This window comes from Drosophila innubila (genome assembly GCF_004354385.1).
Source record: "Drosophila innubila isolate TH190305 chromosome 3R unlocalized genomic scaffold, UK_Dinn_1.0 2_E_3R, whole genome shotgun sequence".
NCBI lineage: Eukaryota > Metazoa > Arthropoda > Insecta > Diptera > Drosophilidae > Drosophila > Drosophila innubila.
In genome coordinates this window covers 32,262,357-32,287,856 of record NW_022995380.1, presented here as the reverse complement: position 1 = coordinate 32,287,856, position 25,500 = coordinate 32,262,357, and the positions used below count along the sequence as shown (strand labels likewise).

Genomic DNA, 25,500 nt, shown 5'->3' with positions numbered 1-25,500 from the left:
AACCTGGCTAACCATTCGGCCAACTCTCGTCTCGTTTCGGTCACGCGTGCGCCGTTCAAGTGGAGCTCTGGATATATACACATATATATAGCTTGATATCCTTTAGAATGAAATCCAAGTGTAACGCATTTTAAGAGCAGTGACTTGCGAAATTATTTATTCGATTTTTCAACAAAATATATAGTACAAAACACTCAAGTGAATAACGAATTAAAAACTTCCTGTGCAAAACATAAGTGACAATAAATATCCATATTACTAAAATCCAAATAATAATTGAATAACATATAATTCATTTTAATTGAAACGGTGAGTGTAATATCAATCTTTAAAACATCTACGAGGTAAAAGTCTAGTGAAGAATGTCTTTCCATGCCTCAGAATTTCTGATTCTAATAAAACTAAAAATTCCTGAAAGAATATTTAAAATCAATAAAGCTGATATCCTAAAATTGTTGGTTCGTTCTTAATTGAGTTAGTTTCAAGAAACATCTTCTAGAAGTTGTTAAATCCGTGTTGTGTCTTCATTTTATATTTAATGTGCCTCCAGTGAAATAAAAACAAAGCAGTCAAAATGTGGGGGACACTTAAAGGTCCAGGTCCAGACATTTATATCATTTTATGTCACCCTAAAGCCCTCATCAACGCGGTACGGCCATTAAAAAGGGATCAAGAAAAAGGGCTGGAAGTCAATGCAGTGCGGCTTAAAAAAGAGAAAACCTCAAAGTCAAACTGTGTAGTAAGCAAAAAAGCATTAAACTACTGCGCTTTAATAGACTTGTATTGTTAAGCAGGCCAAGACACGCACAAAACTTGAAGTCAATTTGAAAACAGCGCAAAAAAAAAATAAAACTTGCACGCATTTGAAATTGAAGGTCCCTTTCGCCATCTACCAATTTTAGTATCTGCATCTCTTAGTCTATCATAGTGGAAACAACAATGTAATGTTTAATTGACACCATTGTTCGGGGCAACACTTTTTGCTCCATTTAACAGCGTTGACAGTCAGCGCAAGAAGATAACGACCAGAGGGAGGACATGTCTGCCCATGTCAGCCAGTCGGACACTCAGACATTCGGCCAGTCCATCAGTCACTTAGCCAGGGCGACACTTTGCCTCGATTTTATTTCCTTTTTTAATTTTTTTTTTTTTTTGTAAACAGGAGTAGCCAGTGAAACAGTCAGTGACCAGTTCAGTCACCAATTCCGAGCACGTCGTTCAAATTATTATTATGCGCAAATCGCAAAGGGATCTGCAGAACTCAGAACTCAATGTTATAGCTCCAAGTTTGGAGCTGCCACTCGACTAGACAATCAAGAAATTTAAATTTGATTCGTTGCGCAAACTGCCCAAGGAACTAAACTGAACTCAGCTACAGCTACAGTAGCAACAATGCGCACTGAAGTGTCAAATGTAAAAAAATCAAGAAACTGTAGCGTTCGATATTGCACTTCGAATATCTAATACACTTGAATATATCCAACTCATGGCTTCTAAAATCAAAAATATTGGGAAAAACATTTTTTTTATTGCTTAAAATGCATCTACATGTATAATTTTTTTCCAAAGCCAAAGAAAAAAAAAATATAATTTTACAAACAAGATGTTTTTAAATATATAAAAATTGTTGGTTCTTAAAACCTTTTATAAATTAAAAGAAATATTTTTCTTACAAAATTAAGAATTTTTACTATAACCCGTTTGGAGAACCAGAATTTTTTTTATCAGTGTGGATTGTGTGTGGTTATCGATATGTCTTAAAAGATTAAATTGTTACTCATGTAACCATTTAAAAAAAAGCAAGCGATCTCAAGTATTTGTAGTGAACTTGTCGGAAATATTTCCATATTCAATGCGTTACACAATTCATGATAAAATTGTAGTATCTTCTGCGAGGATATATATATATATATATATATATATATATGCCCGCCAATCGAAGTATTCAAGTGCCGCCAACATTACAAACTTTTAAAGCCTCCTTCCTCTGTCTTTGCTTGTAGTTCTTGTAATTCAGATTGAGATTCAGATTTTTTTCTTCTCTCTCTCTCTCTCTCTGTTTACTGGTAACTGTCGTTTCACATTGGCAATTTTGTTTGGCATTCTGCTTTAGTTTTCAGCGATTTTCATAAATTAAATTGTTTGTCACAGGACAGCAGTGACAGGAGCCATGGATGTTTCACTTTGCAATACTGTTTGACATTTGCTCCGATTAATGTATATACTCCACAGCACTCTAGTGTCTAGTGCTTAATGTCTTGTGTCTCAGGTCTCAGGTAGACATCCATAAATCAGTCATAGGCGTGGCAGGAGGCGGCCTTGGGTGCTTATTGAAAACGAAACGCGGTGTTGACGGATTTTAAACGGCCTTTTCTCACCGTCTATTTAATCTGAAGCAGCAGGTGAATGCTCCCTTTCTGGCTGCTTGTTTATGTTTATAAGCTTTGTCGGCTTGAGTTTTCGGTTCTTTTCCCATAGGAATATTAATTTAATAAGCGTCGGTATTTAGGGAATTACGATACAAGGACATGGTCCCCACCGTAGACATTTACAAGAACATAGGCTTGGTAGGTCAGATGATAATCTTTAGCGATAAATATTAACTTGAAATTCGCACGCATTGATTACCACACTTTCTTTACTTTCTTTCGAGTCGCCCATTTGCATAGATAGGCATCAAGAAGATAACCCAGAAATCCAAATCCAAATTATGTGAGAACAGCAACCAACAAAAAAAAAAAACCTAATTTACTAATTTATATTCCACACATACAGCAGAGAAAATAATAATAGCAACAACACAGTGAGCACATTTAATATTTTTATACAACTTGCGCATGCCAAAAAAAAAAAAAAAGAACGAAGACAGAAAAAGAGAGAGAAAAATTTTGAAGAAGAAAAAGTGAAATGATTTCTTAGCTTTGGTCATTACGAATTCTGATGGCTATCATGTATTTTGGCTCATTGTATTTCGGCCATAACTACTCACTTGTCACTTGTCGGGTCCAAAAATTATGCTAATTTTATGTGTCAATTATCTGCCAATAAGCACAAGCACCCGCACCAGTTGTAGGGTGGGTGACTATTGAACAATTGCTATATTTTTGTGGGTCCTTCGCAGACACGGATCCAACCCCAAGCTGGAGCCGGAGCCGAATCCGGATTCGGAGTACAGCTACTGCTGATGTGTAAACAAGATTTGTGCCACTCAAGTCAACAGTTTTTGCTTTTTGGGGTCTATTGGCTAAAATTTACATATTTTGTGCTTTATGCAAATTAATTGTCGTCGCACTAAACATAATAAAACACTGTGAGGATGTGAGCCAATTAAAATATGTATACAGTTGGTCAAGAAAGTGTTGTAACTAAATTAAGATTTATAAAGTTTTTTATTTTTTAAATATTAAAATTTAATGAATATTATTTGTTTTTCTTTTAAATAAAATTATAATATTAAAATATATCAGTGATTCTAAGTGGCAGTGAACAAAATAGGGAATAAAATTAATCCCTATAATATAAATTTATTTTGCAAGACTATATTGACTTACTGAAAACCAATTAAAAGCATTCCAAGTCTATTTTTAAATATATTTTATGGTTTAAAATAACACAATTACGAGAATATTATTGTTATGGTTAAACTCAACTCAAGCAGCCCATCAATCAATAATAAACAACAAAAATAATGGTGCCAAGCTACGCACATTGTACATTCTACATTCTATAAATTTGGCAATCCCCATCATGCTCAGTAAGAAGTGAGAAGTGAAAGGCTTTCTCTTCATATTTCACATTCCAGGCACTTGCACGCAACAATTCAAAAACATTTGACAACAAATACGAGTATTTATAAAGACTTTTGTTCAGTTTCGAGTACTCGTGTCTTAACAATGTAAAACTTGATGCAATTTCAATTACACTTGGAAAAATGTAACGAGGCATACAGAGACCAAACAATCAGACAAACAAACAAAATTCGTATGTAACTACTTGTAAGTTTAACAATTGCCTGACATTGTTTTCTGTCTCTTTCTGTGTCTTGGTCTTGGTCTTGACAATATAAACAAAATTAACAAAGCAATCGCACATTATGCAATTAAAGTTCAACTTGAACTCGATACTCGGTAAATTGTTAATGCTCACAGCTGGCACGCGATTTCCAAATGATATAATCGATTAGGAGAGAGCAAACAAACACGCAGTATATCTATAAATGTATCTGTATCTGTGTCTGTATCTGCAGCCGTATCTGTCTAGTTAGATAGCTCTTTTGACTCTTTAGCACTTGCTAATGCGCTCACTCATGGAGAAAGTCAAGATGTTGATTTTGGCCACACCTTTTGAGCCGAAAACGGAGCCTAAAAAAACTTATGATGTGGTGATTTTTTGCGGTTTCTTAATATTCACGTCTCATTCTCATGAATCAGCATTTTTGTACTTTTGTTACCGTTTTTGCAGCTGCTACACTACATTATGGCTCATTTGCGAAAAGTATGTGCTAAAAATCAGTAAATTTTTTAATAAGGGAGATATTTTTCCAAAATTTAAAATGATTCTTAAAACTTTAAACAAATCTTCGACAACTAAATAAAAAAACGGTCAAAAGCAATTTTGATACAAAATGTAGAAAAAAATGTTCACAATAAAAAATTCTTTTTATTTTTAGTAAACTATAAATTTATTTTAAAGATGAATTAAGGTAAACAATATTATTCGCCATTTTCCTATACCTATCTCTTTGAAGTATCGAGAGTATAAATTTAAACTTCATTATCATATCTAGTTTAGTTACGATATATTAGCCAGATTTGTAAGTGTATTGTTGGCCACAGTCCAACAGTCAACAGTTGTAGCTCTACAACTTTTAGGCAGCTGTCGTTTTAAGCCAATTACCAAAGGATTTACATAAAAGCGTGCATGTAAATTTATTTAGAAGAAATCAAAATATTACTATGCGACATCTAGGACACTACATCTCTGGTTCAGTCCCGACGATTGCCAAAAGAAAACGTCAGCTAAAAAAACATGAACTTCCATTCAAGGACAGAATCAGTAGCAGTGAGGCAGTGGCAATTGGCAACAGGTGAAGGCCCAAGAAACAAGCCAAGAAACCAAAAGGTTGACCACTGGCCCGTCCCTTATCTAATAACAACGGCAACTTGACAGCACATAAAAAAAGGCACAGAAAGTGTAAAACAGTCCTTACTGAACACGCTAAACATGTGCCCATTTATCCGAATAGGTCTTAAGTTGTTTGAAGACAGAGACAGACACAGAGACAGAGACAGAGACAGACACAGATGACAATTTGGCTAACCTCACAGACACTTCAATTCGATCGCTCGACTTTTTGTTAGTCGACCCAATCTGGACTTAGTTTGTATTTCTTACGTGTCAGGACCCCGTCTTGTCACTGTGCAAATTTACACTTTTTCCAAGTCCGAGTCGGTTGGGGAAATCTACGAAATTGTGACTTCAAATGCGGCACAGAAAAGACAACCAATTTTGTATTAAGCAATTTCCCCGGGGAATCACTAGCAAATTAGTTGAATGAAAAGGTTCGCTCTCAACTACACTGATAGAAAAAACGAATGGTATAAATATTTACAACTGTCTTTGATTTTTCATGTTGGATTGAAATGCAAAACGTTTTTAAAATAAAAATAATATAATTCGCATTATAAAATTGTAGCCGATACATTATTAATAGACAAAATAAAAAATAAAATAAAAACCTGTAGTTAATAAAATAAAATAACATTTTTAGAGCGCTTAAACTTTAACTTTACTTAATCCATATTAAACGCTAGTTAAATCAAGTTGCAAGTATTGAAATTTTCGAGCATTTTTCTAACAGTGTAGCAATTTAGTTAAATGAAAAGCAGCCTATAGCCTACCACTAAAAGCATCCTAATGGGTCATTGCAATGGCCAACTGCCATGGCTGAAAACTTATGAGCATGTCCAATACGATACCAACTTCAAGTCTGGCAGCAAATTAAGTAATTATGCAGTTGACTTGCCGTTTTTGCAATTGCCCAAGGCACCCCCTTGGCCTATTCCCCTTGGCCTGTAAGCATTGTCATCTATTTAAGCCGCTTTGGCATCAAAATCGGACTGGGCACATGTATAGGTACGAGTACATATACCAATTTCGGGCATTGCCCAAAAAACTACATGGGAGTGGAGTACAGTGCCATTCACTGTGCGAATATTGGCCATTGGCAGTGTGTTCCATTTTGCAGACACTGCAACGTTTGTCTTTAACAAAATTATAGCTATACGCTTGTACATGGCAATTTCTAAACTTCAGTCGTAGTCGTAGACCTGGTTCGGGCTCGGGTTCTGCATCTGCATCTGCTTCTAAAACAGAAGCGAGAGGTAAATGGCTGAAATGTGCCAAAAACTCTCGATTCTCCAGCATTTGGATGGCTGCAACTGACGCGATACGAATATCTCGTATCTCGAATTGGGAACTGGGAGTTTGTCTGGCAGTCAATAGTCAACTAACAGCATCAACTGCCTGCCAAGCACGACCGGTGACTCTTTACTCAGTTTAACTCTACACTGAAAAATAAAACAAGTTCTAAAATATAGAGCATTCATCTTACGTATTGTGTTCCTAAAATAAGACAATTTTAACACCAAACTATTAGTATAACAAATATTAAACAAAAAATGTGCAGTTCTTAATGCATAGATATAAATCTCTTTGTTCAACTGACTGATTTAGCATTGTACAGGCCAAACGGCTCAAGATACAAGCTTGAAATTTTAACACAACACAGATATGACAAATTCATGGGCGTTTCCAAAATTCGACCTGCAAGTGCGTCAATATAAGAAAACAATCTTAAATTGTTAGGAAATTATGAAAATGTAATATTTGTATGTGAAACCAAAAGTTGTTTCTTGGCGCTCTGGTTATTGAGAGGAATATTTATAAAAAAAAACAAGTGAAAAAATATTCTTTATTTGTCAAAATTAAACAACAATAAAAATATTAAAGATTTATTTTCTAAATAGTTAAGAATATTTATTCTTATACTTATATATGTGGTATTGAAAATATAAGAATTGTTGAAATGAATTATAAAAGCTTGGTCTTATTTGAAATGTTCTTAAAACATTTTGGAGTTTTCGGACTTTAAGAATTTTCTTAGTCCTGGCACTTAAATCTAGATTGAACCTTTTTTAACAGTGTATCTTCCTCTCTCTCTCTTCATCACTCCCCTGTTTGGCTCATAGATGCGCCATAACCTCTTCGACATTCCGACATCGTCATGGACATAGACCGGTATCGATATAAGGCATTACCTGCTAAACTGTTCGGCAGCATCACAGGTAGCATGTCAAACAGTTTTGCAATTGTTTAGAAATTGTCTCTCGTGCAAATGCAATTTTCTTCAATTTCATTTGGGCGGACATTGCATGTAGCCAACGTAGATGAAGCTGACAGTGTCAGCTTCTGCCAGCTGGCAGAAAACAGGGCCTAAACCTCCGTTTGAGCCAATTCCTGAATTGTACTAGTATATATACATATATATCTAAAGAGACTTTAATCTATTACAAACATAGAGTGGCAGATTTGTTTTCTGAAATGTAAGCATGACATTTAAGTTATTTTCTTTTTGCTAGTCTTCAAGTGACACTGAAAGACTTGCCAATTGACAAGTTGGGCGTAAAGGCGACCAAAGCAAAGGGGCGTTATTTATTTGTGGATTGTGGCATAGGCAAGAGAATAGGCAATGGATGAGACAGATAAGATAAGGTTGAACTGTATTGTCACTGTCAATTGATACTCATGGATATTGAGAGAATATTAAGAGAGGTATTGTCTCTGCTCAAAGATAAGTTCGTTTGGATTTTTGTAGCTTCCTGTATCATGAACATAAATATTAGTTATACGAATAAATTAAGGAAATTGCAAATATTCAAGAAAAAATTATATTCTCTTAGCTTGTCAACTATTATTTAATATTTACTTATGGAATTGAGAATTCGATTAAGCATAATCTTGCCAATTTTCGGCTTAAACTTGGACAATTTTATCGCTCAAAGCTTATGGTCAGACTAACAAATATATCTAAGCCAAAAGCCTCAGAAAGTGCCGAAAAAACATGTGAAAAGAGCAGAAAAACGTTTTTGATACGACCAGAACAACACTGAACAATGACCCAATGTTGACATTATAAAACGCATATTCGAGTATGTAACTAGTGAATCAACAACCGGAACACCCCAAACACCCGACAACAATAAAAACACGAACAACAACAACAAAAACAACCGGAACAAGAGGCCGCAGATGCCGCAAATTTCAGTGCATACACAGAACTGAAAGGACCAATGAAAAATGTTATAAAAAAAAACAACTATATATATACATATATGTACACAAATATGTATGCGAGTATCTGTATTAGGGTGCATCAATTTTATTCACAATAAATGGTAAGCCAAATTCGTAATCTACGGCAAATTCCAAGATGTTTTCACCAAGGAACCAAAGTTTTAAAATTAATTCCTTAATATTGTTATTCCTGATCCTAACAAGAATAATAACGAATTTGGTTAACCATTTTTTAGTTTTTTTGGGACCATACAAATCGATGCACCCTAATCTGTATGTATGACAAGATGGGAGACATCATAAAAAGTCGAGTAAAAAAATGAAATCATATAAAAGACATCAATGCGAAACTATGGGATTTAAAGGCGCTTTAAATTGGCTAAGAATATGCAAGGGCATGGCTCATAAAGTTGTGGTTTGATATCAAAACTCTCATTCCAAGAATTTAAAAAAAAAAAAGAAGCACTTCGAGAAAGAGAGAGACAGAGTATAAGATAGAGAGTGAGGGTGAGAGAGAAGAGGACAGCTTAGTCCTTTGAATGACTGGTCAGATGCTTCACTCGTACTTTTAAAAGACAAGCATTTTATGTACCAGTAATTCAAAGTTAACGATGTGTAAATACTTAGGAGCTTAAAGTGCAAAACCAAAGCCGCAATCGTATCAACAACAACAACATGGATACAGCCACGTCTATTTGAACCTTAAACCGCAATTATGACAACAGGCTAAAACCACTGATACTCGTACCCTATCCAGCACAGAATACGTTTAGATAGTTATCTACAGTCTACAGCCCATAGGCCAAATGATGCCGAAAGCTATGATTTGTACCGGAAAATTGCATGCACAAATGAGACACATTATAGCCAAAAGGGCGACCATCAGAGCTGGACCTGGACCTGAACTGACTGAATCTGACTAGTGGACCGACCGAGCCGACCACAACCACACAGAAAAACCGACCACGACAATTACCCGGCACCAATTTACTTGAATTAACACCCTGACTAGCACACAGTGCACACCGTCAGTGTTCGTCCAACTTTATAACTTCTTTTGCACTCTACATCCTGGACAATAACAAGAATTCCTGCATTTATTATTGGAACGACCACAAGTACGACCTTGGACTGCACTTGGCTTCGACCTCTTATTCTTATATGTACTCGTACACAGAAAAAAAAATTCATTTTTAAACTTAAAATAAGAATTCTTTCTTTACTTATGTAGTTTATTTTTTTATTTATTGATAAAAAAAAATCTTTCTAATATTAAAGTTGAAAATTCTTCATATATTTTTTTTATTTTTTTAGTTAAAGAAAAAAAATCTCTTCATAAAATTCAAGTTTAATATTCTTGATGTATTTTTAATTTATTTCTAAAAATAATTTATAAAAAATTCAAGTTTAAAATTCTGGATTTATTTTTAATTATTTATCAATCAAGTATTTTGTAGTTAAGTTGGGAAAATCAGGAATTGTCGTACTTTTGACACCGCATTGGATTAATTTTATCTAAGAGTCACGCATTTTTTTCTGTGTACTTTTACTCCAGCCTTGACTTGGCCATAAGATGCACAGGGCGTCAACGCCATCCAGCTGCAAGACAATAAATTATCAAATGACTGTGAAGCTAGGCAATTAGGACCTTTTTTTAATATAATTTCTGCTGCATGCTGTTGATGTTAGTATACAGAAGTAAAAAATAACAAGCGATGAACTGAGTCGCAGATGTGCAAGTTGCAAATTGAATTAAATGCCAGAGGACACCAATCTATGAGTTGCAATAAAGTCCTATGAGAAAAATCCATTCATTGTAAAATTCATTTAATTGCTAACCATTAAAAAGTCCCAATGTGCAGCGACTCGTTCAAATTGATTTGTAACTGCTCTATAATCTTTGCCACGACCATTGTCCCTGTGATTTAATAAGTTTTTTAGTAAGCCAAATTCTTTAATGAATATGTACATGGATATATACTATATATAGTATGTGTGGAGACTTACAGCTAATGGCTAGGCCTGAATTTTATGTAGGTAAAAAATTAAAAGCATGTGCAAAAGCGAAAGTCAAATAAATATAAAACTAAATTGCTTGAAATAAAACTTTTGTGCAACTTTAAGCCGCATTGGATATAAGCGAGACAAGAGAAGCGAATGGGAAGACAGGGCAGGGTATAGGATGAGACACAGTGCAGAAGAGGGAATCACATCAAGTGAGCAAAACAGATTTGTCACAAAACCGCAACAGCCAGTAAATCAGCATAAAAGGCGAGTGCAAGTCAAAACATTTCAGAAATTATGACCCTACCAAAAGGGTCGCCGCAGCATCAGCCGCAAAAGGGGGCAGGGCAGGGAGAGAGGCAGAGAAGGGGTGTAGCTGTGGGGCTTTTCATTCAACGATAATTGCCTGTGCTGTGGGTGGTTTCGAGCATGCCGAAAAAGCACCGCAAAAAAACAAAAACAATAACAAATACAAAAAGATACTCCCACACTCGTACGCTCAGATGTGTGTATCTGCGAGACGGCAGCTGAATTTAATAAGTACAATAATTGCTCCATATACATGTACGTGTGTGTGTGTGTGTGTATGTGTGTGTGTGTGTGTGTGTGTGTGTAGCCAATGCACAAAAGATGCAAATCAGTGAGACAGCCGGACTTGCCGCAACGCTACAAACATAAATAAGTTGTACGACTCTGGCGCAGCCGGCTCTTGCAAAAGCCTCCTTGCAGCTTATACTCCCTCTACTCCTCTACCCCTTGCCCCTTGCCCCTTGTCACTTTGCCATGCTTCTCACCACCAACATGACCATCGTATTCATAACAACAATAAGTAAAGTAGTAGTAGTAAAGTTCTAGTCGATACCCCGACTATAAAATACCCGTCACTTTATTTTTTGCTTTTTTAATGTATTGTTGTAGACAACACGGATTGAATAGAGGATTAATTTTTAAAGCTTTTTTACGTGCATTTCAAATACCAAACGTATAAAAATACTGCATTCTTTTAGGCGCTTGCGTTGCTTAATAAACCCTAAAAACCATAACTACCACAATATTTATATGATCGTGATGAAATTAAGTGGGATAATTAACAATAAAAAAATCAGAATTAAAAAAAAAATAAATAAGGAAAAATATACTAATTTGTTTGAAGAATCATAGAATATAATATCAGAAATTATATAAAAATAAATTTAAAAAAAATTTAATTAAAAAATTAAATAGAATTTTCAAAAAGTTAAATCCGAAGAAAATTAATTTTTCTTAACTTTTTTTAAGAACCATAGCTTAATGAAATAAAAAAAAAAAAAATATATTAAAACCATAGAATAATAAAATAAAAATAAACACCTCCTTGACATTGCAACAAATTGAATGTACCCTTGTACTATTCGAGTAACGGGTATAGCAACTGCCACTTGTCCACTGCAGTTTGTCTGCATAGGCTTGAGGCTGCGCGTTGTTGTTGTTGTTGTTGTTGTTGTTGTTATTGTTGATGTTGTTGCTGCTGTTGTTGTTGTTATTGCTGCTGCTGTTGTTGTTGTTGTTTCATTGTACTGTACATCATCGAAATATGGGATATGGTGGAGTCATCGCATAGCTGAGGCACGAGAGCATAACAAACATCTTGTTGTAGTTGTTTTTGTTGTTGTTGTTGTTTATTGCTAGCTCACTTGAGCAGACAGTGGACCAGGCAGTGACACTTCCGTTAAGGCATTATTTAAGCTTTTTTTGGACTTTACGTATACGCATAAGAATATTCATACATACTCATACTCGTACTCATACATGTACTTATACTTGCACTCATACTCGTACATATTCAAATGAATTCTCATATGAATACGAATGTACTATATATGTTACATATGTAACCATTCAGAATTCTCTCCACTTGTAAGCTCTACTTCTTTGACGCCATGTCGCAAAAACAAAGCAATTAAATGTTTTGGATTATAACCCTCTCAGTTTCAGTGCAAATGTTGTTGTTTTAATGTTTCTGAGCTTTATTTATGGCTGCTCTGTTTGATGCTTATTAAATAGTTGCTTGCAAAATTTATTTGTTTATTCAACACAACACATTAAATAATAATATAAGGCTTTGCTTTTAGTCTAAACTTCATACACTTGCATATGAATTTTCTAAGCTATTTATTTTATTTTTATTATTGCTCTTTCGCAGTTATAAGATATGATGAGAAAAAATTCCAAAAAAAAAGCACTTTACATAATAACAAAATTAAATACCATTTAAAATTGTTGTTTTTTGCACATTATTTGCCAATTGTATGAAAATAAATTGGAAAAATACTTGAAGAGCAGTCAATACTGTCAATATTTAAGACTTCAAAACTCAATTTTTTACACTGACAAAAAAAATTTAGAACCAATATTTTAAATTTCAAAAATAACTAACTCAGAAATTTGTATATTATCAAGTCCAAAAATATAACTATTGTTTTCAAATAAAAATAGAGCATACTCATATTTTTCTAAAAATTAAAGATTTATTCTGATATAAAGAACTGAAATTTATTTAAACAAATATTCTTAGAATTAGTTGTTTGGTCGCATAATGGTCTTATTTTATGAACAAAATATGTAGGATGAATGTTCTTCTTTTTAGAAGTTCAGTGTAGAGTAGTAGACAATGCTGCTTTTCTTGTACATCTTATTAGTTCAACTCTTTACAGAACTCTTCACTTTGGTGATGGAGCAACAAAGCCTGACTAGTTCCAATTCTATAGTTGCCTTCCCATAACTCATCCAAATCATTTCCAGCAACTTGTATTGCTTCTCGGTTTTGGTGTTGTGCAAGTGACACGGCATTTCAAGCGTTTAGATGTTGTTGGGTACTCGGAGTGTGGAGGATTGTAACGGAGTGTGTACTGTGTGCTGTGTGCTTCAAGCTACTTTTAAGTTAGCAAAATGTTCTGTCATTTTGACAACACACATGCAAGCTCAAACCAAAGTTCTTGCTTTGTCTTACAAGAGTGAGGCAAAAAAAAAAGGAAAGTGAAAAGCGGAAAGCGGAAAACCCCAACACCAACTACGAGTACTAGAAGCATGTGATTGCATTGAAAAAGCGTTGAAAAATGTGAAAGCGAAGCGTTCTAACAGCAGGAGAAATGTGCTTCAACCATAATGAAATTGACTGCACAATCACACACATTTTCAAAAAGTGTGTATGTGTGTGTGTGTGTTGAAGTTAAACGCTTATCAAATGCAGTTAACTAGCTTGTTGACATCTACACACACAAATTACAGCGAAACTTAGGAAGATACAAGTAGACATAAAGGCAATATATGTACACTTAAAAACGAATAGTAAAATTCAATATTTGTTAGATTTAAATAGAAAACGTATTAAAATAAAATATGTAACACTCTAGTTTAATGTGGGATTTTCACATTTTTAAATTTGAACCGATTATAGGAAAATATTTATTTTAAGCCCCGGCAACCTGCGGCAAAAATAACTTTTGAGTTTGCAAACCTGGGTTCGAGTCCAACACTGCAATCCTTAAGGAGCAACAGTCCTGATTAAAATAAAATGCAATATTTAAACTGCGTAAACATGAAATCTACAAATCCACATTAAACGCTAAGTTATAGAGGAAAATTGCTACACCAAAAGTAAATAATATTATCAGAGCATATTTCTGTCAGTGTATTCATATAACCAAGAATTTAAACAAAGTTATTGCCACGATAATAATTGTGAATGTATCCACAAAGAATGTATCTGCAGTTGCGCAAGTCTCATGAAAAACTAAACAATTTATTGTGCAATTCCACAAATTGCAAATATGTTCCCCGAACATGAAATTTTAAAAGATACTTTGATTTGATATGTGTAGCATAGGCCACCAGCCAATCTGATGAAATTGCGTATGAAATATTTATGGTTACAACAAAAAAAAAAAAGGAAATAAATAAAAAACGATAAAAGAAACTATGTCTGACCCAAGTCTCTGACCAGGCCAAAATCTGTCTAGGGCATCCCACTTCCATCCCAGCCCTTGTTTATCTTATGAGGAGCACATTCATCCGTATTTGTACACATACTTACATTTACTACTATACATATGCCCATATCAACATCGAGCAGTTGCATAGCTGACAACATTTGTAAGTTGCCCAGACCTGCATCAAAATAAAAAGCAGGTGTGCACAGGTTTGCCTACACAGAGCGAAAAAAACCAGCATATCGTGCTTTTAAAGTCGCATTTCAAACGGAATTTATAGTAGTAATATCAAGTATGAATTTTTAGGTATCGAAAATGCTAAGTTTGAGTTGATTTGAGCTTATTTTTAGTGCGACTTTTTTTTCTCTGTGTAGCGATTGTGACTTGCTTAACATATAAGGAGCAGGCCACATTCTACAAATTGCTTCGACATATCGTTGGTCAGTACAAGTGAGAGTAGTTTACAATTTGTCAGAGTCTTTGTCAGAATTATTCTCTTCCTTTAACTGCAATGCTCGCCAATCTCATCCGATTAAATTTCATAGACAGTTTATATATTTCCATCTAGACAAGGTGTTTAATTTGTCCTTTAATTTAAATTTTTTGAATAATGTACATCTCAGTAAGCAATTATTTTCTCCTGTCCACTTCGTCTTCATTTTCTGCTCTCTTTATAACCGCTATCAAAGGATAATTTGAGTGTATACATAACTGTGATTAAGTTTAAAACGTTGCACAATTTTCGGATTTTCGTATTTTTAATTTACTTTTTTACAGTCAGACAGACCAAACAAGCAAGCCAAACAAAAGAATGACAACAATTTTGCTTCTGTCAAGAAATGCAATAAACTTTATTGCAATTTCGACTTTTCGATTCGTGAGTGGGTAGTGTGTATTATCATCCAGATGTGGATGCAAAAATGTATTGGTTACAGATAAACAAATGATTACTCTTATTGCCATATTTTGATATTTATTGAGTTTTCCTCTTACAATTACTCAGCGGATATCACATCCCCCCAACCTTTTATTTGGACAACTTTTTGTCAGCCTGTGGGAAGAATTTCAGCTCTCTTCATTTCCATTTTCACAGGCAGTTTATCTCTTCAAGCTGTCAACTACTTCAATACTTCAATACTCTTGCTGGGAATATACTAAATTATTAACTTACTCGAGTACTCAATTTGAGGTGGCCTCAAAAGAGCATTTAATGTAATTAGAGACTGCAAATCCACTTTTAGTTCAAGTGTATAAATTTATATAGGGTGTTTTGAAACTGATTTATGGTTTTAGAGTTAACTTGAACAATTAAGCCGTTGAGTAGATTCAGTATAAGTAATAGCTATACAAATACGTATTCTTTTTAAACGTGAAAAATACATAAATGAAATATTCCTGTGCTCAGTTCCAGAAATTCAGACTTTATATACAAAGTAAATATGTTTTTTATGTCTTATTTGAAATTCCATTGATTATATTGTATCAATTGTGAATCAATCGAGTGGGAGATTGAAATGCACAGTACCTACTACGAGTATAACCACAATGAATTTACTTTCTAGCAGTAAATTACTAAGTTTGTAGAAGTAAGTAATTGCCAGTCGCTTTTGCTGCAATGATTTTGCGGAAATTCAATTAAAATCGTTTGTTGTTTTGTTCTGTGCTGTGTTGTGTTGTGGCAGTTGTTGTGGCAGTTGTTGTTGCTGCTGTTGTTGCCGCCCCAACAAAAATTAAAACTGAAATCAATGGTGTGATATGTATCTAAGGAGTTTCGCACAACATCCAATCACCCAACAACCCCAAAACCACAGCTGAAAAATGCTTGGACCACAACCCAATAACTTAATTGGAAAAACGCATCAAAGCCGCTTTCAAGAGTCTGTGGGGAGCAGATACTCGTATTGCCTCCGGGTGCACTTAGAGAGCTGACTGAACCTTAAAACTTGGATTTGTTGAAGGTACTTAAACAAAGAGAAAACAAAGAGCAAGAGCTTTAAATTCAAAACTACGACTATGAGATACCCGTTACTCAAGTCTAATATATTCATTTTATTCGTGTATTTAAAGCTCCTTGGGAAACAAATTACAGCATACTTTGAGCCGTCATTAATAACTTAAAACAGCCATTAAACCTGTTTCATTTATACAATCACAATGCGTTTAAGTTTAATAGTGGATAATATTGAAAGATATCTTTAAACACCAAAATGAGAGTTATTTCCTCAATACTGTGGATATGCTACATTTTTAAACTCTAGCTCAAGCTCTTTTATTTTTTGAGATCCGTACAGACGCTACTTTATAGAAACAAACACCATATACCCTTCTACTTTTTAAGTAACGGGTATGATAACTGTCAATGCAGCTGGTGCCCAAGCTGTACGCACTGCCCTGTGGTAAGTGGCAAAATTAAGGATTTTTTTACGCTACTCGTACTTTTTGACGCATCCGTACTTCTCTCGAGCACTTGCATTTTGGAAATTGTGCAGAGCATTTTTCGGTTTGGGACAAATTAAATTGAAACTGACAAAAGCGCAAAGTCAAAACAGGCATAAACAGATTGCCTACATCGCTGGTCGACTTCCACTTCCACAACCACTTCCACTTTGTTGGTAGCAACGCGGAAGTCGCGTTTGTTACCACAGAGCGCATCCTGTCTTTGGTCTTTGGTTTTGGCGCTGCCACTCGAATTTTGAATTACGAGTTGCAGTGAGCAGTCAACAGTCGGGACACAGGACAGGACACAGGACACTGTCCCTGGGGGTGCGTGTTTAGCCGCATCCTGACTGCTTTTGAAAGTTTTATGTAGCGCACTTTCGCAGCATCGCAACTTTGCAAGTGTACATAAATTTAATTTCATTTTATGAGCAGGCCCAACAACATCTTAGGCAACTCTAATACAGACACACTCTCACTCCCACACACACACACTGATAAAAAAAAAATGTTCTTAAATCAAGATTTGGATCTCAGAACTAAGAATGTTGGTCTAAAAAATGCGTCGAGAATATAAAATTCTAAAAGTAATTTGCAAGCAAGGTCAAGTTTTTATAAATAAAATCAAACAATAATATTTTTTCAAGACTACAAATATGAGAACAAGAATAATAGAATTTTATTAATATTATATTAATCATTTTTGCTATTAGTAAATTGGTCTTAAAATGGAAATTTGCAAAAAAGAAGAAGATATGTTAGATGAATGTCCGTGATTTTTTTTCAGTGCACACACGAACACAAACTCGCTAGCTGTAAATTCTATACGAAAGCTAATGTGATTATATTTTTCTCTTTTTGCTATTTTGCAGTGTAGAAAGTGTCCTTTTTGGCCTACCGCGCCGTGGGTGCCAGGAAACTGTTTGGGTGAGTTACTATAAGTATGAATTATGTTGTTTTAGTGTACGGACCAGAGTTTTTGAAAACTTATTGAAATATGCTAGGCATTGCAATGGCAGGACGTAGCACAATTGTGTGCCACTATAAACTTGTGTCCTTTTAAGCTTAATTGAAAGTTGCCGAGTTGAACCATTGCCATAGGGACTGCAGTTCAAAGTTTTTGAAAGACGCGCCATTCTGGGACCGCCAGCAGTAAATTACCAACAGCTGTTTTGCCTTTTGAGTGCCTTTTGAGTGAACGTTAGTCCACTGCATTCAAGTGCATCTGCACCTGTTTATGCCAAAAAAAAACCAAAAAAAAACAAAGTTACTTGCAACGAACAAAAAAGCAGACTTGAGAAAGTTTTCGGGTTTGTCGCACAATTCAATTGGCATTGATCAACTTATTTCACTGGCGAGAGAAATATCAAATGTCCCGAAGCGAACCATTTTTGCATTGTTTTCTTTGGTCTTTGTCATCAACAACAACAACTAGTTACATCAACTTGAAGTAGATCTATACACGCAACCTTTCACGCACAACAAATTTTGTGCAAAACAAGACAACAAATGAAAAAAAAAAATAGTACACTGACAGAAAATAAGGAATAGTATAAACTATTACAACTGTATTTTTTTATATTAGATTTAAAAAGAAAACTTATTAAGATTAAATATAACAATCATATGAAATAGGAAAACCAAGGAAAAAACACTTCAAATCAATAATACCGTATTAAAAAATTTTTATTTTAAAAATACGGAAAATTAATTAAATTGCATTCAAGTTGAACATGTCCCATATATATTTTTTTAATATTTCATTCAAGTTAAAATAAAACGTTAATGAAGTTTATATAAATATTTCGTAAAAATATTCAAGTTAACATTATTTGTATTTACTTTAAGACTTTCGCATTTTAAAATTGACACGAACAGATCTTTAAGTCAAACAGAAACCAAACAGAAACTTTATATCAACTAAGTCTACATGAAACGCTAAATCGTAGAGAAAAATAGTTCAATCAAAGTAAAATATTAAAATTTCCGTGCACTTTTTTCACTCAGTGTATTTTTTGCAGCTGCTCATAAAAATGTCAGATACATTGCCACCGCATTCTTGATAACCTTCTATTCTGCCAACTGCAGTTGCAGTTGCAACTTGTTATTTGATTTCTTTTACAGTCATGCTGAACTTTAAGTTTGGCAAGTTTCAACAGAGGAAGCGAGTTGCAAGTTGAAAGTTGCAGCTTTCGAGTAGCTGCTTGGCTGACACAACGGAAATAGCTTGAAATTGTCAGCTGCGCAATGATGCACATTAAGTGTCAAGTGTCAGACGCTGCCAAAAGCTGGTTGACAACAACAACAGGCAACAACAGGCAACAACAACAACTAGCAACAACATTTGTAGCAACCGCGAGAGAATAACTGACAACTGACGCCGCCTGTCATACTGTCATGGGGAACGAGAAATTCATTGCTGTACATAAACATACATATTAGGGTGCTTCGATTTTTTTCACAAAAAATGGTAACCTTAATTTGTAATCTACGCTCAATTCTAAGATGATTTCATCAAGACACCATAGCTCTAAAATCAATTTCTAGTCGCCACTTTTCGATTTTTTAAAAACTTTGTATTTTTAGTCCATGCATGGGCGAAAATGATGATGATTTAAGGACAATAATTTCTTTGATTCTTTGTACTGGTCCTAACAAGAGTTAAGTTTCCAATCTTGTCAGGATCGCACTAATAACACTAAAGATATGCTTATGAATTAAAAAATATATGAAACAAAATAATTTTTCAACTTAAAAAGTGATGGTCAGGATTTGATTTTAGAACTACGGTTTCTTGGTGGAAGCATCTTAGAATTGAACGTAGAATACAAATTTGGGTAACCATTTTTAAAATTTTTCGGCTCTTACAAATCGGTTTACCCTAATGCATATATTTGCAGTAAATATACATATAAGTATTTGTACTACATACAGACATACATATATACTTATTTTGTTTAGCTCATCTTCCACTTTTCCCAATTTTCAAACGTGCTGCCTGCTTGCTGCCTTTGTGTAAACAAATCTAGAGCCAAGCAATTTCTGGGATATTTTTAGGACAAACACAATAACAGTCTCACCATCTAGGATGGCTCCAAGACTCCATAGCGACAAAGACGACAACGTCGTCGCCATGCTCAATATTTATTTGCCTAACCATTTTCACTACCCAAGCTGACTGTGACTGTAGGTTACGCACCCTACAAAATGATTACATCCTCCATGAAGATGATATCCCATGGACTTTTCAATTCCGGCTCAAGTACGTGCCTCGCTTGATTTGCAATCCTTTGAAGTTGCACGCCAGTTGCCAGTTGGATTCGGAATCGGAATGGGGTAAAAAGCAATGATATTTTGACGCATATTTGTCAAAAGTGGCATATGTCGTTGGCATTTGTCTGCCGTGCAACTTAAGTGCTATTTGCAGCTTATACGATGCGTGCAACAAACAACAAGCAACATACACAACAACTCTGATATTCAAGCCATGCAATTTTCAAGCATAATTGAAAATGTTGAATTAAATTATCCACACTCCATATTCTGGGCAAACATTTGCTGGCTTGTGCGCCTGAGCTTATTCAATTGGAAAAGTTGTAAAATCAACAAGTCATTGACAAACAGCGGGCCAAGCGACAATGTTACAAACAAGCTAGCAAAATACTGTGCTTATTTGCATATAAAACAGATAAAAAGTGCAATACTCTGAATGATTTACTATGAGATACTCTGTATCAATATGTCCAATATGTAATTTTATAAAGATGTTAAACTTTATAAATCAAGAAGCTATGCACATAAACATCTTTGTAATATCTGACTGACTGACTGATCATTGCGCAGCCAAAGCCATAAGTCGTACAAGTCTGAAATTTTGACACAACATAGCTAAAACGAATTCATCGTACGATAAGACGGAGTTTGCAAAGTTCGAACTGCAATACACAGCTAAGAAAAATATTCGCAGTACAAAAAATGGGAAGTTTAAATTTTCTACCTAATTTTTGCCTAATTACATAATTCCTAATTTTGGTTTTCTAAATTCTACTGCAAAATAACGTAATTTCAAGAGTTGTTAAGCAAATGTCATACTACAAATACAGGGTATTATTATTGACATATACATGATACACAAGCATAAGGAGGCTAGTGGACTGGGTCGACAGGTAGTCGCTGTTACTCAAGTACATGAAACAGTTACCAGCGAGGTAAAATAGAACAGTCAGAAATAGAAACAGAGTGAGACAACGACAGGGACAGACAGACAGACAGAGCCATCGGAGAAGTGCTTCTATATATGTATGTGTAAGTGTTCGGGGATGTGTATGAGTTTTGGCGAGTGCAACAAATAAACATGTAATGTTAAATAGCATAAAAAACGAAAGTTAGTCAGTGTTTGTCCACGCAAAAAAGTGGTTTCGACAAAATAAGCATGCACTTATTTGTTCTTTTATTTTAAAAAAGACTAAAATTCGTATAAAATAAATTTTCTTTTTTAACCTTTTCTATGTACCGTAGACAATAATAAATATGCAATAAAAAATCAATTATATTTATACATATTTTGAGTGAAAAATTGCGAATGTTATTGATTTTGTAAAAACGATTTCTTGACTAACTTTTGCTTGCCGGAAATTAGTTTAATAGAAATTTTAATGAATTTATTAATTCTGTCACAAAGCTGAAAATCCATTTAATAAATGCCAAAAATAGGAGTAAGCTTGATTTTGTTACAATGCATTTAAACACTGATTCCATTAGACGTAAGTCAAATAGGTTATTCATTTTAAAATTTATTCAATTTTCATGACAGCAACATCGAAAAGTCCTTAGTTAAAATTGAATTTAATAGCCAATGGCAGTAGAGTTTAAAACAAACAATCTAAGCTCAACATTGTATGTATTCAAAATGTAGCACTGCAAATATCACGTATACGCAAATGTCTATGGAACTGAACTGACAATGCTGACAAGGACTAAACGAAAATCGCCCCTTTAAAGCAAACTTGTTGACAACTTAAAGCCTTCACTGCTGACCACTTTTACCGTAACTAAAATACCATTTAACTTTGTGCCAGCATTGTCCGGATGACCAGCGAGAATTTTGCAATTTTTGTGCAAATGATGCCCACCGGAAGAACGGAACCCAGACACATGGCTCAGAGCTCCGTTTGCATCGGTTCGGTACCGCTACCGGTGAAGGTACCACCACCGGTACCACCCCCAATAAACAACAACGGAACGTACGATGCATTGCATATCCGCTGAATCAATTTTAAGCTCATATCGTGCGACAGTTAATGCCACAGTCCTTTCAAAACGTACAATAACAACACACAAATGACTAGCGACAAAATGTCGTAATACTATCAACGAAACTTCCAGCCATGGAATAATTATCGGCAATGGAAAAATGTTTGATTAATCTGCAATAATTAAAATTACAGAAATTATGGCCATCACAATCAGTGAGTAAGTCAGGACAAAGAGTTTTATATATATAGATATTGTTTACAGTTACTTATGGAACTGCCCTCGTACACAAAAGTACAGTACAATAGTTACGTTTCATTTGAATGTTGTTGCTCTTATGCTCGTTGTTGTTGTTGGCGTTGTTCTTATTGTTGCTTTTGTCAGATTTAAGCCAATTTCCGTTCATTTTGACGCTTCCGCTGGACACACTCACACAATTTCACACACTTGCACAGTACATACATATAGATATATATAGAATGCAATACATGTATTTACTCTTTTTAACCAAACCTGAATACACACACAGAAGCTCTAAAACAGACACAGTACATACATAGTATGCAATATTTGTGTCTATTTACTCTTTTAGCCAAACCTTTTGTTTTTCGGTTTTGTCTGTGGTTACTGTTGTTGTTGCTGTTGTTGTTGCTGTTGCTGCAAGCGATGTTAGTCAATTTAACTGTACAGCTGCTGTTTTAGTGTAAGTGTGTGTATTCATTGGCATTGTAAATACTGTTGTATGAAATTGTTCACTTCATATAATTAATCTTAAAGAGTTATAAAAACAAAACAAACAATGAAATTGTAAACAAGTTGATTTCTTGTAGTAACAAAATATAACAACAAGGCAACAATGAAGTTTAAAGTGTTTTTTTATACCAATTACGATAAAAGGAGTTGATTCAAAATAAAAAATGTAGAATTAAAATTTTCAATATTCAAAATTTCAAAGGGGGGACCATTAGCATTGATATCGAAACCGACCGGAGCAGACCGAAAATATCTTTTTACACGAAATTAATAAAATTTGAATGCAGATTGAATTTGGAGGCCAAATCATGATCAAAATGCCATTCCGTTTGAAAATCGGTTCACTTTTGATATAGTTATGGAAGTTTGAAGTTGGTTCAACCCTTGACCTGACAACTTTACAAGTCAAATTTTTTGATTGATTTCACATGATTTTTTACAAAAAAATGAAACCTCTCAGAATCGATTTTAAAGTGTTGTTTTATACTAATTACGATATAAGGAGTTGATTAAAAGTGAAAACTTGAGAATTAAAATTTTCAATTTTCAAAATTTCAAAGGGGGGACCATTAGCATTGATATCGAAACCGACCGGAACAGACCGAAAATCTCTTTTTTCACGAAATTAATAAAATTTGAATGCAGATTGAATTTGGAGGCCAAATCATGATCAAAATGCAATTCCGTTTGAAAATCGGTTCATTTTTGATAAAGTTATGGAAGTTTGAAGTTGGTTCAACCCTTGACCTAACAACTTTACAAGTCAAATTTTTTGATTGATTTCACATGATTTTTTACAAAAAAATGAAACCTCTCAGAATCGATTTTAAAGTGTTGTTTTATTCTAATTACGATATAAGGAGTTGATTAAAAGTGAAAACTTGAGAATTAAAATTTTCAATTTTCAAAATTTCAAAGGGGGGACCATTAGCATTGATATCGAAACCGACCGGAACAGACCGAAAATATCTTTTTACACGAAATTAATAAAATTTGAATGCAGATTAAATTTGGAGGCCAAATCATGATCAAAATGCCATTCCGTTTGAAAATCGGTTCATTTTTGATAAAGTTATGGAAGTTTGAAGTTGGTTCAACCCTTGACCTAACAACTTTACAAGTCAAATTTTTTGATTGATTTCACACGATTTTTTACAAAAAAATGAAACCTTTCAGAATCAAATTTAATGTGTTGTTTTATACTAATTACGATATAAGGAGTTGATTAAAAGTGAAAACTTGAGATTTAAAATTTTTAATTTTCAAAATTTCAAAGGGGGGACCATTAGCATTGATATCGAAACCGACCGGAACAGACCGAAAATATTATTTTTCAAGAATTTAATACAATTTAAATGCAGAATTTATATGGACGTCAAATTATGATGAAAATGCCATTCCGCTTGAAAATCACGTTAGTTTAGCCAAAGTTATGAAAGTTTGGAGTTGCTCAAGCTTTCGAAAATGAAAGATCTCAGAATCAATTTTAAACAAGATATTTTGACAATATGAATTTTATTTTTTAGCTTACTGTTCCATCTATATCAATCTACGGGGTATTTTCTGTTTTTTAATTGGAATTTATCAAATAAATTGAATTGATCAATTTGCAAGCAGTCAATGAAACGCACAGTTAGTCAAACAAACCCAGGAGCGGAAATCAAAAATTGCATTTCCCACATGTCCAAAAATCTACAGGAGTAATTATACGAATGCAAAATAAAATTCAAACAGTTTATTGTGACCACCTTTTGCACTCGTATTGTGTATTTTATATACATAGGTATACGTATATAAATATTTTTATACGTAAATACATATGGAAACACAACTGCATAACTAACTAGACAATATACCACATATGTATGCATAAATACACATAAATAAATGAAATGTATCTTATACAATTGCAATTTATGAAATTTGCAGTCACCAAAACGTCCCACTAGAATATCTGAATCTCATCAGAGAATGGAAAACAGAGAATTGAGAATGGGAGTGATAAAAAGAGAAAGAGAATAATTGGTGTCATATTATTATTTATTCAAACGTTACTTGCATGAATGAGAATAACTAAATAAATATTTGGATGCGTCTCTCACAGTGTCGATTGTTGTTTGGCCAACAAGACGAACATTGTTACCTGATACCTTCAGTTCTGCAAATATTTTTGTGCAATGTGCATACGTGCATATCTTACATAAGTAAGTGTACTAGGGTTCATCGATTTTTTGACAAAAACATTTTAGCCCCCAAGATGTTTTGTGTTTTTAGTTCTTGCATTGACGAAAATTATGTATTAGGGACAATTGGTCTGTTGATTTTATGGAATTTTTAAAAGTAACTACAGATTTGATAACAATCTAGTCAGGATCGGACTCAAAACACTAAAGATATGCTAATAATAACATCCTTAGTACGTTTTTCAAATTTACCCTTCTCTTAAAACTGACAAAGCACTAAAACTTTTTTTGAAAAATGACTTATTGATCATTGCTTGCCCTCTAAATTAATTCTGAATCTTAATTTTGTGAATTAAGGATTTTGAAATTGTTTAAAAAATTTTTCATTTAATCCAAACTTACTCTGAAAACAATGAGGTATCATAACTCTGATATCTAATAATAATGATATTTTCTACCCCTTGTTTGTTATTTGAATAAAATGTGATTTAAATTAATTTTTCCTCAGTGTAGCTGGAGTGTCACATTGAACAATTTGTCGAGGTCTT

The 25,500-nt window shown here is 34.1% G+C and overlaps 1 protein-coding gene across 1 annotated transcript in view; it reads left to right on the top strand.

Annotated features, from left to right (window-relative positions):
• The first annotated feature begins 17,634 nt into the window (after positions 1 to 17,634).
• The window catches only part of LOC117789560 (serine-rich adhesin for platelets), a 46,776-nt gene continuing 38,910 nt past the window's right edge, over positions 17,635 to 25,500 (top strand). The window contains exon 1 of the mRNA XM_034628590.1: positions 17,635 to 17,690. The gene's annotated coding sequence lies outside the window, so the exon portion shown is untranslated. The remainder of the gene's footprint in view (positions 17,691 to 25,500) is intronic.